Source organism: Stegostoma tigrinum, chromosome 7, assembly GCF_030684315.1.
Source record: "Stegostoma tigrinum isolate sSteTig4 chromosome 7, sSteTig4.hap1, whole genome shotgun sequence".
Classification (NCBI taxonomy): domain Eukaryota; kingdom Metazoa; phylum Chordata; class Chondrichthyes; order Orectolobiformes; family Stegostomatidae; genus Stegostoma; species Stegostoma tigrinum.
Window position 1 is genome coordinate 76636603 of NC_081360.1, and position 18835 is coordinate 76655437.

The following is an 18835-nucleotide window of genomic DNA, read 5'->3' on the forward strand; positions in this document are numbered from 1 at the left end:
ATGCTGAAAACCTCCACGCACCTACGGGCTAACTGAATAGAAGCCTTTATGATTGCTGTAAGCATATAGTTCATTGTGAATGTTTGCATCCCCATGTGTTTATGCCTAACAACATCCAAAACCTTGAGGAAGGTGGCAATATCTTTAAGTTATTGGCATCTCTTCAACTGTTTACCTGCACCTCAATTGAAATGAATGAGTTTGTAGACTTCTGGAACCAATCAGTCACATTTTCAAAGCAGCTCAATATCGATCATTCTTTGTGTAATGCCTGCTAAATCACCACCAGATGGTTGGATTGCACCAGTGGGAGAAAAAAAAAATGATAGGGTTTTGAACTTTACAACCACAGCTGAACAGTTCTGGTCACAGAGGGTACACTTAAGGCATATACCATTACTTGAAAGTTCAGTAATTGCATCCCTGAACAACTTGTGTTTTCTTTAACAATGCCGGCTGACAGAATAGCCCCGCAAACCTTGATCTTCAGAATATATTCTGGAGTCATAGATGTTCAATATTCTTGCTGGACCTTGGTAGGTGGGAAGCTAATTGTGAAAAAGATATAAAGAGGGCACAAAAGAAAGAGATAAATGAGTAGGCAAAGATCTGTCAAATGGAGTATAACGGGGAAAAATGAGAAATTGTTCATTTTGGTAGTAGCAATGAAACAGAAGCATTCCTTTTTTTTAAATGGAAGAGAAATTTGGATGCCCAGTGGATGATTCACTAAAATTCAGAGGCAGAAAATAATTAGGAAAATTAATAGTATTTATCATTTTTAATGGGGGACTGAATACAAAAGTATGATACTTCAGTTCTGCAGAAAATTAGTGAGACTACAACTTTTCTTCTCTTAATTGCTCATGGGATGTGGATATCACTGGCTCGGCCAGCATTTACCACTCAGAATATTCTAGAGGGCAGTTAAGAGTTGAGGGAATGGAATATAAAAGTAGGGAAGTTTTGCTATAACTGCACAAGGCACACGTCAGATCGCAGCCGGGATGCTGTGAACAGTTTTGGGCCCTTTAGCTATTAAAAAAGATATTCTGGCACTGGAGCCAGTCCAAAGAATGTTCAATGCTGATACCTGGTACAAGGGATTGTTTTATGAGGACAAGTTGAGAAGATTGGGCTTGTACTTATAATATAAAAAAAAATGTGAAGCAATCTTGTTGAAACATACAAGATCCTTAGAGGACTTGGCAGGGGAGATACAAAAAAGTTGCTCCTTGATTTTGGAGAGCTTGAAAATCGGAGAGCATAATCTCAGAATAAATGATTACTCATTAAAGAAATGAGGAAGAATTACTTCTCTCAGAGGATAGTGCATCTGTGTAATTCTTCACTGTAGAGAGCTGTTGAGGCTGGGTCATTAAGAATATTCATTGCTGAGATAGACAGATTTTTAATCTGTAAGGGAGCAAGGGTAATCTTTGGCATTCTCCTCCTGAAAAGGCAGTGGAAGAATAATCTTTGAATATTTCTAAGGCAGACATGGCTAAAATCTTGGTCAGCATGTTCTGAATACTTATCATTGGTAAGAGGGAATGTGGAGTTCCAATTAGATCAACCACGATGTTAGTAAATAACAGAGCAGTTTTGAGGAGCTGAGTGGCCTATTCCCACTCCTTGTTCCGAGATTGTATGATTAGTGAACTCTATTCAGTTGAAACACAAAATTGCAGTAAAACACAGCAGGTCAGGCGGCATCTGTGGAGACAGAGCAAGCAAGTGATTTCTAGCACTTTTTGTTTTCAGTATAGATTCCAACATCTGGAGTAATTGGCTCTTCTACTTAGGTACCTTACAGTTTTGTAACAACATAGAAAAGCTATGTCTTATGTTGTAAACTTCCAATGTTTTTCACTTGTATTTCCAAATTCAAGCATCTTGCCCACAGAATCTGGGCAGTCAGGCAGTGAATTCTGCATAGAATACTCACCTACCTTGAAGATTCTGGGCTAGAAGAGGCCTTTTAAATATACTTTTCATTGCCATTTGTTTGGTCCTCCAGCCCTGCAGGGCAAGCTTAGGACTAGCCTTCTGGAAACTCAAGTCCACCATTATCCCTTAATCTCTCTTTGCCCACTAAGCAATTGTAAGATTTCCATGCAACAATCCTGATGGCTTGTTTCTGTCACCAAGGCTGGTCTTGCATCAGGTTTAAGGCTGAGTTTCTGTTCTAACATACCAATCCATCCATCAGTTTGTTATTACCTGCAATGTTGGGTATTTTTACCCAACTGTGCTTGATAACGGGCCACTGAGTATAGATGTTTAAATCACTTTGAAAGCCAACAGGCTGCACTTGCAAAAATGTTTTCTGTATAAAATTCTGTTACCTGCAGTCATTAATCTGCCGCTGACATCATAGGTGCTGGTCAGAATGATTTGTTTTTTTTCTCTGCTTTGTTGAAATGAAGATTTGCTGAATCTACATTAAAACTGCTTCTTCAACCGTACTCTAGAGATAATGTTTGCTCCAATGATAACATTCCAAGTTGCGGATAATTTCTCTGATTTGCATGGTTGTTAATGAAATATGTTGCTAAGATTTTAATTGTACCTGGTGCTTGGTAACTTCATTAGTAGACGATTGCATTACCATACAAAACAATAATGGTTTTTGCTTTCACAACTCTAAGCTTCTTCTGGCCCAAAGGTTAATCTCACATGCAAATATGTTTCAAATGATGGCAGAAACTTGAAATATACAGCATCTGTGGTACAGAAAATATGTTGCGTGTTTACAGCATACAGCAAGAGTCTTACAACCAAAACATTGACTCTTAGCTTTTTTTCTCACATGCTGACTGTTTTTGACAAAATAATTTCTGACCTGCTTTATCAGCAACCTGTTTAAGCGTATTAATAAAGCTCATGGGTTGAATTTTATAAAAATATTCTGAGCATCAATTTCAGTGAATTGTATGTCGGATTTCACTCCCTGAACTTGAGCAGATTTTCCCGCACAATTTTACACTGCTTGTTATATATGCATATGCTACCTCATGCTTACCAGCAGCAGTAGCACTTGCCATAACCAGGACTTTCTGGAATGCCTGCTGGTAGTGCCGTATTTAAACCCCAACTTTGCACTTGGTCAAATGTTGCCAGCCAGGAGCTGCCTATGCATTTGCAATGTCGGAAGAACTGCCTCTGAGATAGCTGAGAATAGCCAGTTGGCACCCTGATTTTCTGACAGTGACTTTGAGGTCCTGTTGGACAGGAAGGTGGAAAGGATGGCCACTCTGTTTCTTCAGGATTTACCAGAAGAGATCTTGGCGCCAGACCTTGCCAGCCTGGTCAAATGTTGCAGTGGCCGCAAACTGGAGAAACGCCCAGCAATGTCACAAGAAGGTGAATAAACTTTTGTGCTCCATCTGAGCAAGTGTCACCATCTTCTCCTAACAAGACTCATGGTCTACCAGTCTAAATCTTACACTCACTGCATCATTCCTCATCTGCTCTACCCACCATGACCACCATTCTCCAGCCCCCACCAGATGACAATACTGCCTACTCAGCACTAATAGCTGTGCCAACCACTTTCATCCCACTCAATCTCTCCCTTTGCCTCATTCCAGAAGTTAAAAAATCCAACAATAAGAAATAAGATGGGTAGTGAGATGTCTATCATCAGTCCCCTTACTCCCTACAAGGAGGATTCCCATGTCATTGTGGGAGAGGACTGTGACTGTTAGTGTTGGTGATGCCGAGATCACCATGTCCCTGTAACTAAAGATTCATTTCCAAATGCTGCACTGTTTACTCCCTTTTGATCACTGCAACTATAGTCTTAACATGCAGAAACATCTACTCCTATTCTGCTACTCATTATATCCCCTGTCTCCTGCAGGCACTAGTGGCACCTCTAATATCACTGCCATGAAAATATCAGGCACTCAAAACTTCATCATCTTCTATAACTCCGAGGAAAAAGTCATAGATACCCCAGTAGCAAGGATGTCCCCTGCATCTTCCTTAGATCCTTACACCCTGGTGGGTAAGTTACTGAAAGGACAGTTGGGAGCACAATGCTGATGAATATATCACTGCTCACCATTTCAGCAGCTGTTTGAGGAAGAAATGCTCCAGGTTGCTGGAAATTGAAGGTCTGCTGCAGATGGCGACCCGCTAAGCCCCAGGCTAGAGAGGAGTCCAAGGTATTGGCCATTAATAACTTTATTCTAATGAACAAGCAGACACAGGAAATGCAGGTAGAGTGTTGGAGGCACTTGGTACACAAACGCAAAGGCTCGAGGAGTCCACCACCTCTGCCTCATGATGCTGACTCTGGCATGTAAGAGTCTGGCTCCCAATATGGACAGGATAAATATCTCTGCTGGATATATGCACTAATCTGAACTCCAAAGGCAAGGTGGCAGGGATTGTAAGAGACCTTGACCTCACTCCCCGTGCTCCTTCCTCTCAAGGAGATAGGGCACTGCCAGTGAGATCCAGCTGGAAGAGGAACATTCAAACTCATCTCCAAGTCTCCTCTCAGGCTGGGGTCCTCTATCTCCAGCCTGCCTGAAAACCCCAATTTGGTGGCAGTTGAAGTTGAGATGAGTGAGCCTGCAATCTAGACATGGCACACTCAGGATGTCAAAGCCCTCCAGCCCAAAGACCCTGGTATCATCTGACCAAAACTCCAAGGCCAAGAGACCTCAGCCTTGGGCAAGATCCTGCACTCCAGCTGCAGGGACTAAGACAGTGTGAGGGAAAATTGAATAGAAAATGATACCATGGCTACATACAGGTGATATTTCATCATATGTGGCTTATTACATTTGTACATATGTGTTCACATTTCATCAGCTGTAAAAACAAATGTTATTTTATCTGCAACTGCAAGAATGAAGAAACAGATGACAACCAAGAGGTTCTATCACTGGGCTGCATGCTCGCAATTCTTTCTGTTGTAACCACATCAGCACAAACCCTTTTTCAGGGTCAAATGAGGGAGCATTGCACAGTGAAGATTTTGATTACCCACGTGTCTCAGTTTCATTGAACAAGGTTCACAAAGAAATCCTGTCTGCATTGTTTGAGCTGTCACATCTACACATAGGATGTAGCAACTGTTGTTACATGTAAAAACAGTCCTATGCTCTCTAACTGATCCTCATTGTTCATTACATGCTCTTGGTGTGTCTTCCAAATGACCTGGAACAGGGATTCCAAGTATTAAGGGGTGCCCTCCATCAACATGAGATTGTTATGAAGGTCCAGATGTGACTTGCATGAAAACCTGATGCGGAGGGGCCAACCTGTTGCTATCAGTGGTCCCAGTGGAGGAAGGTTACCTCAGAGTACAATGGGACCTTGATCAGATGGGCCAGTGGGCTGAGTGGCAAATGGAGTTTAATTTAGAAAAATGGGAGGTGCTGCATTTTGGAAAGGCAAATCACGGCAGGATTTGTATACTTAATTGTAAGGTCCTGGGGAATGTTGCTGAACAAAGAGACCTTGGAGCGCAGAGTTCATAGTTCCTTGAAAGTGGAGTCATAGGTAGATAGGATAGTGATGAAAGTGTTTCGTCTGCTTGCCTTTATTGGTCAGTGTATTGAGTACAGGAGAATACTGCATGCAGTTCTGGTCTCCCTGCTAAAGGGAGAATGTTGTGAAACTTGAAAGGGTTCAGAAAAGATTTACAAGATGTTCCCTGGGTTGGAGAGTTTGAGATACAGGGAGAGGCTGTATAGGATGGGGCTATCTTCACTACAGCATTGGACACTGAGGGGTGACATTATAAAAGGTTTATAAAATCATGAGGGGTATAGATAAAGTGAATAGACAAGGTCTTTTCCTTAAGGTGAGAGGGGTAAGATTTAAAAGGGACCTAAACATCAACTTTTTCATGCCAAGGGAGGTGCATGTTTGGAATGAACTGCCAGAGGAAGTGGTGGAGACTGGTATGATTACGACATTTAAAAAGTACCTAGATGTTTAGAGAGATTTGGGCCAAATGCTGGCAAAATAGGACTCGATTCATTTAGGATATCTGGTTGGCATGGATAAGTCGGGCTGAGGGTTTCTTTCCGGGCTGTACATCTCTCTGACTCTATGACTGAAATGTTGCATTGCAGATATGGTGGACAACATGATATGGGATTTTGACCACCACCTCTAAAGAGAGTAGAGTGATACTGCTCCTCTCTCATCTACATGGCATCCATGGAAGACAGATATCTGTGGCTCTCCTGCTTCTTTATCTCTTCACAAGGCCATCCATGGCTGAAACCACACAGTTGGTAGGTTCCACAATGGCTGGAAGTTGATGCTGATTGTGGCCTTGTGGATGCATGTACTCCTCATCCACTTCTGCAGCAGTCCTTTCTGCAGCAGACAAAGGGAATACCACAGCTTTTATGCCTGGCTTCAACAGCAAAGGTTCCAATGAGCCCACCTGTGCTCAAAGGTCTGAGCAATGAAGGCAAGCAGACTAAGCGCCTTCTTAACCACCCTTTCTATATGTGATGCAAACTTCAAAGAATTACGTAGTTGAACCCCTAGGGTTCTCTGTTCCACAGCACAACCTAAGGTCCTACTTTTAATTGTAGAAGTCCTGCCCTTGTTTGTTTCACTCTAATGCAATACCTTGCATTTATCCAAATTAAACTCCATCTGCCACTCCTCAGTCCACAAACCCAATTGATCAAGATCTCTTTTATTTTTATGATCTCAGATAACCTTCTTCACTATAGAATTAGTGAAGCAGGATTAGCAAATTTGCAGGTGACACCAAAATATTTGTTATAACGAGAGTGAAGGAGGAGTTAAGGCTTCATGTTGAGTTTGTACAGGATGTTGGGAGGCCTCTTCAGGAGTCCTTTGTCCAGTCCTCATTGTCCTCTTTTCAGAAGGATATTGTTAAGCTGGAGAGGGCTGCACAATTTTTATCCTCTCTGCATCTTCATCTGCTGCTTCTAATCGCAGAATCCCTATTCTGTCACTAGAATCCATTTGGCTCCACAAGTCTGCACTGACCCTCCAAAGAGAATCTCACCTTTACACCCTATCCCTGGATCCCTGAATTTCCCATTGCTAATTCACCTAGCTTGCACATCCTTGGGTACTACAGCAAAAGTTAGAACGGCCAGTCTACCAAGCCTGCACATCTTTGGACTGTGGGAGGAAACCGGGACACCCACATGAAACCCCCACAGACACAAGAAGAATGTGCAAACTCCACATATCCCCCAGAGCCGGATTCAAACCCGGTCTCTGGTGCTGTGAGGCAGTGGTGCTAACTACTGAGCCATAGTGCCACCCTAAACCAAACATCCCAGATCAGACCCCACACCTCACTTTCCTAACAACCCCTTCACAACAGCACACTTGATTTCTTTCCTCACCGAGTTATTTTAAAGTTGCACCATCTGGTTCAAGACTCTCTAATCAGGCCTAACACTTTGTCTACATCAACCCTGCCACGATCTCAATCAGTATTTTGCAGGTTTCAATGAGATTACCACTCATTCCTCAGAACTCTCTGAAAGACACAGGCTCATCCTTTCAGGGCAAGAGATAGATGAAGCCCAGAGTCTATCATTCTCAATGTCATCTCCTTCAGATTGTTGCCCCAACTGAGGATGTCCCTAGTCACTGCCACAGCACAATGTGATCTGCTGGAACTGCAGTGGGCCATTGACTGGAACAGGACTTGTGACCGAAGGGGGTGGATGGCTATCCCATCCTGGTAGCTGTCAAGGTGTCAGCTGTGCTAAATTTTTATGCTTTGAAAGAAATACTGAAGCCTGTGTGGAATCTCTCAATCCTTAACTAGCCAATATATCAAGACCATGACACTTGCAATTTATACCAGATTATATTGCTTTTTTTAATTTTCCTCTGATGAAGTCAGTGCTGCAGTCCCGGTTTAGGAACATTTCGATTTTCCCCCAGGTACAGGGTACAATAGACTGTATACATGTCAGGTTGAGAATGCCATCTCATAATGCCACCGATTTCATCAACACAAAAATGTTCCAGCCTATCAATGTAACTTATCAGCACCACATCCTACAAGTTCAGACCCGGAATCCTGGAAGCTCCCATGATGCTTACACCTTTGAAAACTTGCATGTTTCTGCTTCACTTCAAGGGTTGGGTGCTTTTCAAGGTTGGCTGCTAGGGTATAAACTAGAGCCTATTTATCTGAATTGAAATGTTCATTCATTGATTGTAAATGTATTGCTGTTCAAAGACAAACAGTTCCTTTTTACTACCAAAAGCAAATGCAACTTTAGTTTTGTTTGTTTTTTCTTAACGTATATTGAACAACAAGAAAAGAATTTTCAACTGCTTGAAAGCTTTTCAATATGTGATGCTTCCACATTGAACAATGATGACATTTTATGTTACAACAGCCGTTAAGGAAGGAGTAGCACTCTTGAGAATGGGGTTTTGACTTCATATGAATCCAAGCCTGATTGGCTTCATTCTTGTAGCTACAGTGAAAAATAATCATCAGACAGGTGATGACGTAAAGTAGCAAAGTGTGGAGCTGGATGAACACAGCCGGCCAAGCAGCATCTCAGGAGCACAAAAGCTGACGTTTCGGGCCTAGACCCTTCATCAGAGAGGGGGATGGGGAGAGGGAACTGGAATAAATAGGGAGCGAGGGGGAGGCGGACCGAAGATGGAGGGAAAAGAAGATAGGTACAGAGGAGAGTTTAGGTGGGGAGGAGGGAGGGGATAGGTCAGTCCAGGGAAGATGGACAGGTCAAGGAGGTGGGATGAGGTGGTAGGTAGGAAATGGAGGTGTGGCTTGAGGTGGGAGGAAGGGATGGGTGAGAGGAAGAACGGGTTAGGGAAGCAGAGGCAGGTTGGGTTGGTTTTGTGATGCAGTGGGGGGAGGGGAAGAACTGGGCTGGTTTTGGGATGCAATGGGGGAAGGGGTTAGGACTTCCGCTTCTTCCTGTCCCAAAGGCCCATCCAATCCCCCTCCACTGACATCCTCATCCGCCTAGCCGAACTCGTCCTCCCCCTCAACAACTTCTATTTCGATTCCTCCCACTTCCTACAGACAAAAGGGGTGGCCATGGGTACCCGCATGGGCCCAAGCTATGCCTGCCTCTTTGCAGGTTACGTGGAACAGTCCCACTTCTGCACCTACACAGGCCCCAAACCCCACCTCTTCCTACATTACATTGATGACTGTATCGGCGCTGCCTCTTGCTCCCCAGAGAAGCTCGAACAGTTCATCCACTTCACCAACACCTTCCACCCCAACCTCAAGTTCACCTAGGCCATCTCCAACATATCCCTCACCTTCCTGGACCTCTGTCTCCATCTCAGGTAACCAGCTAGAAACTGATGTCCATTTCAAGCCCACTGACTCCCACAGTTACCTAGAATACACCTCCTCCCACCCACCCTCCTGCAAAAATTCCATCCCCTATTCCCAATTCCTCCGCTTCCGTCGCATCTGGTCGCAGGATGAGGCATTCCACTCCCACACATCCCAGATGTCCACATTACTGGAGGACCGCAACTACCCCCCCCCCCTCCCCCCGCAGTGGTCGAGAACACCCTTAACTGCATCTCCCGCATTTCCTGCAAAACATCCCTCACACCCCGCCCCCGCCACAACCGCCCCCAGAGGATCCCCCTCATTCTCACATACCACCCCACCAACCTCCGGATACAACGCATCATCCTCCGACACTTCCGCCATCTACAATCCAACCCCACCACCCAAGCTATTTTGCCATCCCCACCCTTATCTGCTTTCCAGAGAGACCACTCTTTCCGCGACTCCCTTGCCCGCTCCACACTCCCCTCCAACCCCACCACAGCCGGCACATTCCCCTACAACCGCAGGAAGTGTTACACTTGCCCCCACATCTCCTCCCTCACCCCCATCCCAGGCCCCAAGATGGCCGTGCATATCAAGCAGATGTTCACCTGCACATCTGCCAATGTGGTATATTGTATCCATTGTACCCGGTGTGGCTTCCCCTACATTGGGGAAACCAAGTGGAGGCTTGGGGACAGCTTTGCAGAACACCTCCGCTCCGTTCGCAACAAACAACTGCAACCCCAGTCACGAACCATTTCAACTCCCCCTCCCATTCCTCAGACGACATGTCCATCATGGGCCTCCTGCAGTGCCACAATGATGCTACATGAAGGTTGCAAGAACAGCAACTCATATTCCACTTGGGAACCCTGCAGTCCAATGGGATCAATGTGGACGTCACAAGCTTCCAAATCTCCCCTTCCCCCACTGCATCCCAAAAACAGCCCAGTTCTTCCCTTCCCACCACTGCATCCCAAAACCAGCCCAGCCTGTCTCTGCTTCCCTAACCCGTTCTTCCTCTCACCCACCCCTTCCTCCCACCTCAAGCCACACCTCCATTTCCTACCTACCACCTCATCCTGCCTCCTTGACCTGTCCGTCTTCCCTGGACTGACCTATCCCCTCCCTACCTCCCCACCTATACTCTCCCCTCCACCTATCTTCTTTTCTCTCCATCTTCGGTCCGCCTCCCCCTATTTATTCCAGAACCCTCACCCCATCCCCCTCTCTGATGAAGGGTCTAGGCCCGAAACGTCAGCTTTTGTGCTCCTGAGATGCTGCTTGGCCTGCTGTGTTCATCCAGCTTCACACATTGTTATCTTGGATTCTCCAGCATCTGCAGTTCCCATTATCAAAGATGTAAAGTAGCAATGTGTTGACAAATGTGAGTTTTTGTTTCCAATGATGGGTCACCAGCATGTCATTTGCAGCTTTTTTGCTTCATTTCACTTCCACTACATATAGTATGAAGGGTTATTTGTGGCTCTCAGTGATTGACCTTGCTGTGCATTTTAGCTCTGAAAAATGGTGCCAGCAGTGACGTGTTCTTCCACTGCCAAAGTGAATCAGAGCAGTACCATGGACATATGGTGCATCGGGAACATGAGCAGCAGAGAACGCATTAAAAAAAACTGATGGAGTCAATGCTTTCATGACATTGTGCAAAACTGAACACTATCATTTTTTGTTCTCAAATTCAGCCAATTGAAGCTTCAAACCCAATATTAAATATTTGTGATCTGCATCTACCATTTATGAACAGATGTTTCATTCTGTACAGTGCGCCTTGACAATGCTGCTGGGTTCACTCTTCACAGTCTTAACTCCAGAGTCATCCTGTAATACGTCCTCTGCTGCAACAATGCCAGTGTTAATTTGTGCATCCATGCAGTTGATGGGAGATTGGGAATGGTAAGGGCAGCAATAAGGGGATAATATAAAAAGAGAGAAGAATTAGTACGGTGTCCATGACAGCCTTGACATTGAACTATTTCATTATCTCCTGAGCAGCCGCTTTACTTAGTTTAGAAACACTGACTAAACATGTCACTATCACACTATTAGTGCTCAGGAACAGCCAGGCTCCTGGGCCCAACTTTGGGTAAGAGTGGGAGAGAGCGGTGGTGGCGGGTACATGTGCATGTAGTATGAACATCTAATGATGATGTTACCATCAAGCTTTTTTTAAATCATTAATGGCAGGGAAAACTTTGTGGAGGATATATCCAGCCTTAGTGTTAGCACATGCTTTCCTGAGGTTATGGCTCCAAACTCCTGACAATTAAATGGACTCACTTTATGTATTTACGTTTACGAAGGCAACATCTTCAATGATAACACGATGTGGAGGTGGAGAAACGCAGCAGGCCAGACAGCATCAGAGGCACAGGAAAGCTAACATTTCATGTCGGTACCCTTCTTCTGATCCTCTGATACTGCCCGGCCTGCAGTGTTCCTCCACCTCCACATTGTGTTATCCCTGACTCCAGAATCGGTAGTTCTTACTGTCTCCACAGATAACCTGTGTTCTGATCCTAGTCTAGAACTTTCCTCAATGGTTCTCCTTGTTCTGAAGAAAGACTTATAGATTCCCCATTTTTAGAACATAGCCTCCAACAGTACACTGGATTATATTATAAATGCTGAGAGGTAAATAAAGGTTTCACATTGGAATTTTGATCATTCCTGACTATCATTATAATATTAAATTCATCAGACAGCTTGAGGTTAAGCTGGATCTTCGCCTGATGAGATAATGGGAACTGCAGATGCTGGAGAATTCCGAGATAATATGTGAGGCTGGATGAACACAGCAGGCCAAGCAGCATCTCAGGAGCACAAAAGCTGACGTTTCGGGCCTAGACCCTTCATCAGAGAGGGGGATGGGGAGAGGGAACTGGAATAAATAGGGAGAGAGGGGGAGGCGGACCGAAGATGGAGAGTAAAGAAGATTGGTGGAGAGAGTGTAGGTGGGGAGGTAGGGAGGGGATAGGTCAGTCCAGGGAAGACGGACAGGTCAAGGAGGTGGGATGAGGTTAGTAGGTAGATGGGGGTGCGGCTTGGGGTGGGAGGAAGGGATGGGTGAGAGGAAGAACCGGTTAGGGAGGCAGAGACAGGTTGGACTGGTTTTGGGATGCAGTGGGTGGGGGGGAAGAGCTGGGCTGGTTGTGTGGTGCAGTGGGGGGAGGGGATGAACTGGGCTGGTTTAGGGATGCAGTAGGGGAAGGGGAGATTTTGAAACTGGTGAAGTCCACATTGATACCATATGGCTGCAGGGTTCCCAGGCGGAATATGAGTTGCTGTTCCTGCAACCTTCGGGTGGCATCATTGTGGCAGTGCAGGAGGCCCATTATGGACATGTCATCTAGAGAATGGGAGGGGGAGTTAAAATGGTTTGCGACTGGGAGGTGCAGTTGTTTGTTGCGAACTGAGCGGAGGTGTTCTGCAAAGCGGTCCCCAAGCCTCCGCTTGGTTTCCCCAATGTAGAGGAAGCCGCACCGGGTACAGTGGATGCAGTATACCACATTGGCAGATGTGCAGGTGAACCTCTGCTTAATGTGGAATGTCATCTTGGGGCCTGGGATGGGGGTGAGGGAGGAGGTGTGGGGACAAGTGTAGCATTTCCTGCGGTTGCAGGGGAAGGTGCCGGGTGTGGTGGGGTTGGAGGGCAGTGTGGAGCGAACAAGGGAGTCACGGAGAGAGTGGTCTCTCCGGAAAGCTGACAGGGGCGGGGATGGAAAAATGTCTTGGGTGGTGGGGTCAGATTGTAGATGGCGGAAGTGTCGGAGGATAATGCGTTGTATCCGGAGGTTGGTAGGGTGGTGTGTGACAACGAGGGGGATCCTCTTGGGGCGGTTGTGGCGGGGGCGGGGTGTGAGGGATGTGTCGCGGGAAATACGGGAGACGCGGTCAAGGGCGTTCTCGATCACTGTGGGGGGAAAGTTGCGGTCCTTAAAGAACTTGGACATCTGGGATGTGCGGGAGTGGAATGTCTTATCGTGGGAGCAGATGCGGCGGAGGCGGAGGAATTGGGAATAGGGGATGGAATTTTTGCAGGAGGGTGGGTGGGAGGAGGTGTATTCCAGGTAGCTGTGGGAGTCGGTGGGCTTGAAATGGACATCAGTTACAAGCTGGTTGCCTGAGATGGAGACTGAGAGGTCCAGGAAGGTGAGGGATGTGCTGGAGATGGCCCAGGTGAACCGAAGGTTGGGGTGGAAGGTGTTGGTGAAGTGGATGAACTGTTCGAGCTCCTCTGGGGAGCAAGAGGCGGCGCCGATACAGTCATCAATGTACCGGAGGAAGAGGTGGGGTTTGGGGCCTGTGTAGGTGCGGAAGAGGGACTGTTCCACATAACCTACAAAGAGGCAGGCATAGCTGGGGCCCATGCGGGTGCCCATGGCCACCCCCTTAGTCTGTAGGAAGTGGGAGGAGTCAAAAGAGATGTTGTTGAGTGTGAGGACGAGTTCAGCTAGGCGGATGAGAGTGTCGGTGGAGGGGGACTGGTCGGGCCTGCGGGACAGGAAGAAGCGGAGGGCCTTGAGGCCATCTCCATGCGGAATGCAGGTGTACAGGGACTGGACGTCCATGGTGAATATGAGGTGTTGGGGGCCAGGGAATTGGAAGTCCTGGAGGAGGTGGAGGGCGTGGGTGGTCTCACAGACGTAGGTGGGGAGTTCCTGGACCAAAGGGGAGAAAATGGAGTCCAGATAGGTGGAGATGAGTTCGGTGGGGCAGGAGCAGGCTGAGACGATGGGTCGACCAGGGCAGGCAGGTTTGTGGATTTTGAGAAGAAGATAGAAACGGGCCGTGCGGGGTTGGGGAACAATGAGGTTGGAGGCTGTGGGTGGGAGGTCCCCTGTGGTGATGAGGTCGTGAATGGTGTTGGAGATGATGGTTTGGTGCTCGGGTGTGGGGTCATGATCGAGGAGGCGGTAGGAGATGGTGTCGGTGAGTTGGCGTCTGGCCTCGGCGATTATAAGGTCAGTGCGCCATACTACCACTGCGCCACCCTTGTCTGCGGGGTTTGATGGTGAGGTTGGGGTTGGAGCGGAGGGAGTGGAGGGCTGCCCGTTCTGCGGGGGAGAGGTTGGAGTTGGAGAGAGGGGTGGAGAGGTTGAGGCGGTTAATGTCTCGACGGCAGTTGGAGATGAAGAGGTCGAGGGAGGGTAGGAGGCCTGGGGGTGGTGTCCCACTTCCTACAGACTAAGCGGGTGGCCATGGGAACCCGCATGGGCCCCAGGTATGCCTACCTCTTTGTAGGTTACGTGGAACAGTCCCTCTTCCGCACCTACACAGGCCCCAAACCCCACCTCTTCCTCCGGCACATTGATGACTGTATCGGCGCCGCCTCTTGCTCCCCAGAGGAGCTCGAACAGTTCATCCACTTCACCAACACCTTCCACCCCAATCTTCAGTTCACCTGGGCCATCTCCAGCACATCCCTCACCTTCCTGGACCTCTCAGTCTCCATCTCAGGCAACCAGCTTGTAACTGATGCCCATTTCAAGCCCACCGACTCCCACAGCTACCTGGAATACACCTCCTCCCACCCACCCTCCTGCAAAAATTCCATCCCCTATTCCCAATTCCTCCGCCTCCGCCGCATCTGCTCCCACGATAAGACATTCCACTCCCGCACATCCCAGATGTCCAAGTTCTTTAAGGACCGCAACTTTCCCCCCACAGTGATCGAGAACGCCCTTGACCGCGTCTCCCGTATTTCCCGCGACACATCCCTCACACCCCGCCCCCGCCACAACCGCCCCAAGAGGATCCCCCTCGTTGTCACACACCACCCTACCAACCTCCGGATACAACGCATTATCCTCCGACACTTCCACCATCTACAATCTGACCCCACCACCCAAGACATTTTTCCATCCCCGCCCCTGTCAGCTTTCCGGAGAGACCACTCTCTCCGTGACTCCCTTGTTCGCTCCACACTGCCCTCCAACCCCACCACACCCGGCACCTTCCCCTGCAACCGCAGGAAATGCTACACTTGTCCCCACACCTCCTCCCTCACCCCCATCCCAGGCCCCAAGATGACATTCCACATTAAGCAGAGGTTCACCTGCACATCTGCCAATGTGGTATACTGCATCCACTGTACCCGGTGCGGCTTCCTCTACATTGGGGAAGCCAAGCGGAGGCTTGGGGACCGCTTTGCAGAACACCTCCGCTCAGTTCGCAACAAACAACTGCACCTCCCAGTCACAAACCATTTCCACTCCCCCTCCCATTCTCTAGATGACATGTCCATAATGGGCCTCCTGCACTGCCACAATGATGCCACCAGAAGGTTGCAGGAACAGCAACTCATATTCCGCCTGGGAACCCTGCAGCCATATGGTATCAATGTGGACTTCACCAGTTTCAAAATCTCCCCTTCCCCTACTGCATCCCTAAACCAGCCCAGTTCGTCCCCTCCCCCCACTGCACCACACAACCAGCCCAGCTCTTCCCCCCCACCCACTGCATCCCAAAACCAGTCCAACCTGTCTCTGCCTCCCTAACCGGTTCTTCCTCTCACCCATCCCTTCCTCCCACCCCAAGCCGCACCCCCAGCTACCTACTAACCTCATCCCACCTCCTTGACCTGTCCGTCTTCCCTGGACTGACCTATCCCCTCCCTACCTCCCCACCTACACTCTCTCCACCAATCTTCTTTACTCTCCATCTTCGGTCCGCCTCCCCCTCTCTCCCTATTTATTCCAGTTCCCTCTCCCCATCCCCCTCTCTGATGAAGGGTCTCGGCCCGAAACGTCAGCTTTTGTGCTCCTGAGATGCTGCTTGGCCTGCTGTGTTCATCCAGCCTCACATATTATCTTGATCTTCCCCTGATGAATTTAGTTTCAAAAGCTGCTATTAAGTATTAGATAATGAAATAAATCATGTTGTGTAAGATTATGTAGTTCATATAAAAATGATCTATAACTCAGTTGGATCAATCATTCTAGAAATAACAGTTTCGGCACCCTTCTTTCTTCCAAGAACTCTAAACCATAATACTTTGTAATTGAATAGTTTCACCAGAGAAAGCATTTACTTTGTGTATGATTACAAACTTGATGGAATCCCCAGTTTGCAAGACAACACATTTTTAATATTTCAGGAGTTGACTTGATTTGAGTCAAGTGAGTAATGTGAAGAGGATAACCTATATAACATTTCAACACAGTCAGGAAAGATCTGTCAAACTGATGCCCAATTTGTCAAAGTAATTAAATGGCTTATTTTAGATATCAATATATGCTAGGAGTGTATTTTAAATGTATCGAAATTTCTAAAATTTGAATGAATGAATTAATGTTCCCCTTTGACAATTATATATGTATAATATCCTTTCAGGAAGGAAATCTGCCTTTTGAGCAGAAGTGAAGCTGGAACAGTACTCTCACTGGACGAGTAATCCAGACATCCAAATTATTCTCTGAGACCTCTATTCTAATCCCATGATAGCAGGTAGTGAAATCTGAATTCAGAAAATCCTGAATTAAAAGGTTTACAATTAACATTATTGTTAAAACCTCTCTGTGATCTTAAAGATAAGGGCAGTCACTCTCGCCCTCCTTCTTCAATTTGGCTCAGACATGAGTTCCGAGGAAGGCTCACTGGACTCGAAACATTAACTCTTATTTTCTTTACAGATGCTGCCAGATCTGCTGAGCTTTTTGAACAACTTCTGTTTTTGCTTCTGATTCATTAATAGCCTGCAGGGAAGTAAGTCTGCTATCTTTATTTCATGTTGCCAATGTCATTGACTCTTAACTGCCCTCTGAATTAGACTAGCAAACCAAGCAGATGTATGAAGCCTCTCAAAAGAATGAGCCAGGCAGACTGTCTGACATTGACCCAGATAGCAGGAATGACAATGAGAAACTAAGCCCTCTTGATCCTGTAAGTATTCCTTACTAATACCCGGGGTGGTGTTGCTGGTGAAGCTACAACACCGGAATGCTTGAATATCAAATAGCATAAACAGCAAGCAATAGAAAAGAAAGAGCAAAATGATTCAGAATCAATAGGTCAGATATCAACCTATCAATCCTGCCACTTCAGTGTTGGGGAAGCACAGCATATAAGTGCACGAGAAAAAAAAAACTGAAGCATTTTCAACTGTCTTCAGTCAGAAATGTTGAATGAATGATCCATCATAGCATGCTCCTGGACCCTAGTGTTACTGATACTAGTCTACCTGTCCAGCAACATCATTCTATACTTGTTCATGAGAAATTGATACAAGTGCATATCGACGGTGCTATCAAGCAGTACTTGCTTAGCACTAGAGATAATGGGAACTGCAGATGCTGGAGAATCAAAGATAACAAAGTGTGAAGCTGGATGAACACAGCAGGCCAAGCAGCATCTCAGGAGCACAAAAGCTGACGTCACGGGCCTAGGCCCTTCATCAGAGAGGGGGATGGGGAGAGGGTTCTGGAATAAATAGGGAGAGAGGGGGAGGCGGACTGAAGATGGAGAGAAAAGAAGGTAGGTGGAGAGGAGAGTATAGGTGGGGAGGTAGGGAGGGGATAGGTCAGTCCAGGGAAGATGGACAGGTCAAGGAGGTGGGATGAGGTTAGTAGGTAGGAAATTGAGGTGTGGCTTGAGGTAGGAGGAAGGGATGGGTGAGAGGAAGAACATGTTAGGGAGGCAGAGACAGGCTGGGCTGGTTTTGGGATACAGTGGGGGGAGGGGATGAGCTGGGCTGGTTTTGGGATGCGGTGGTGAAACGGGAGATTTTGAAGCTGGTGAAGTCCACATTGATACCATTGGGCTGCAAGGTTCCCAAGCGGAATAGGAGTTGCTGTTCCTGCAACCTTCGGGTGGCATCCTTGTGGCACTGAAGGAGGCCCATGATGGACATGTCATCTGAAGAATGGGAGGGGGAGTTAAAATGGTTCGTGACTGGGAGGTGCAGTTGTTTATTGTGAACCGAGCGGACGTGTTCTGCAAAGCGGTCCCCAAGCCTCCACTTGGTTTCTCCAATGTAGGGGAAGCCACACCGGGTACAATGGATACAGTATACCACATTGGCAGATGTGCAGGTGAACCTCTGCTTAAGGTGGAAAGTCATCTTGGGGCCTGGGATGGGGGTGAGGGAGGAGGTGTGGGGGCAAGTGTAGCACTTCCTGCGATTGTAGGGGAAGGTGCCGGATGTGGTGGGGTTGGAGGGCAGTGTGGAGCGAATAAGCGAGTCATGGAGAGAGTGGTCTCTCCGGAAGGCAGACAAGGGCGGGGATGGAAAAATGTCTTGGGTGGTGGGGTCGGATTGTAGATGGCGGAAGTGTCGGAGGATGATGCGTTGTATCCGGAGGTTGGTGGGGTGGTGTGTGAGAACGAAGGGGATCCTCTTATGGCGGTTGTGGCAGGGGCAGGGTGTGAGGGATGTGTTGCGGGAAATGCGGGAGACGCGGTCAAGGGCGTTCTCGACCACTGCGGTGGGAAAGTTGCAGTCCTTGAAGAACTTGGACATCTGGGATGTGCGGGAGTTGTATGCCTCATCCTGGGAGCAGATGC

The 18835-nt window shown here is 47.3% G+C and overlaps 1 protein-coding gene across 1 annotated transcript in view; it reads right to left on the reverse strand.

Moving 5' to 3' along the window:
* The window catches only part of LOC125454115 (low-density lipoprotein receptor-related protein 1-like), a 1886982-nt gene that overhangs the window by 232241 nt on the left and 1635906 nt on the right, over positions 1-18835 (reverse strand). The gene's annotated exons all lie outside the window — the stretch shown is intronic.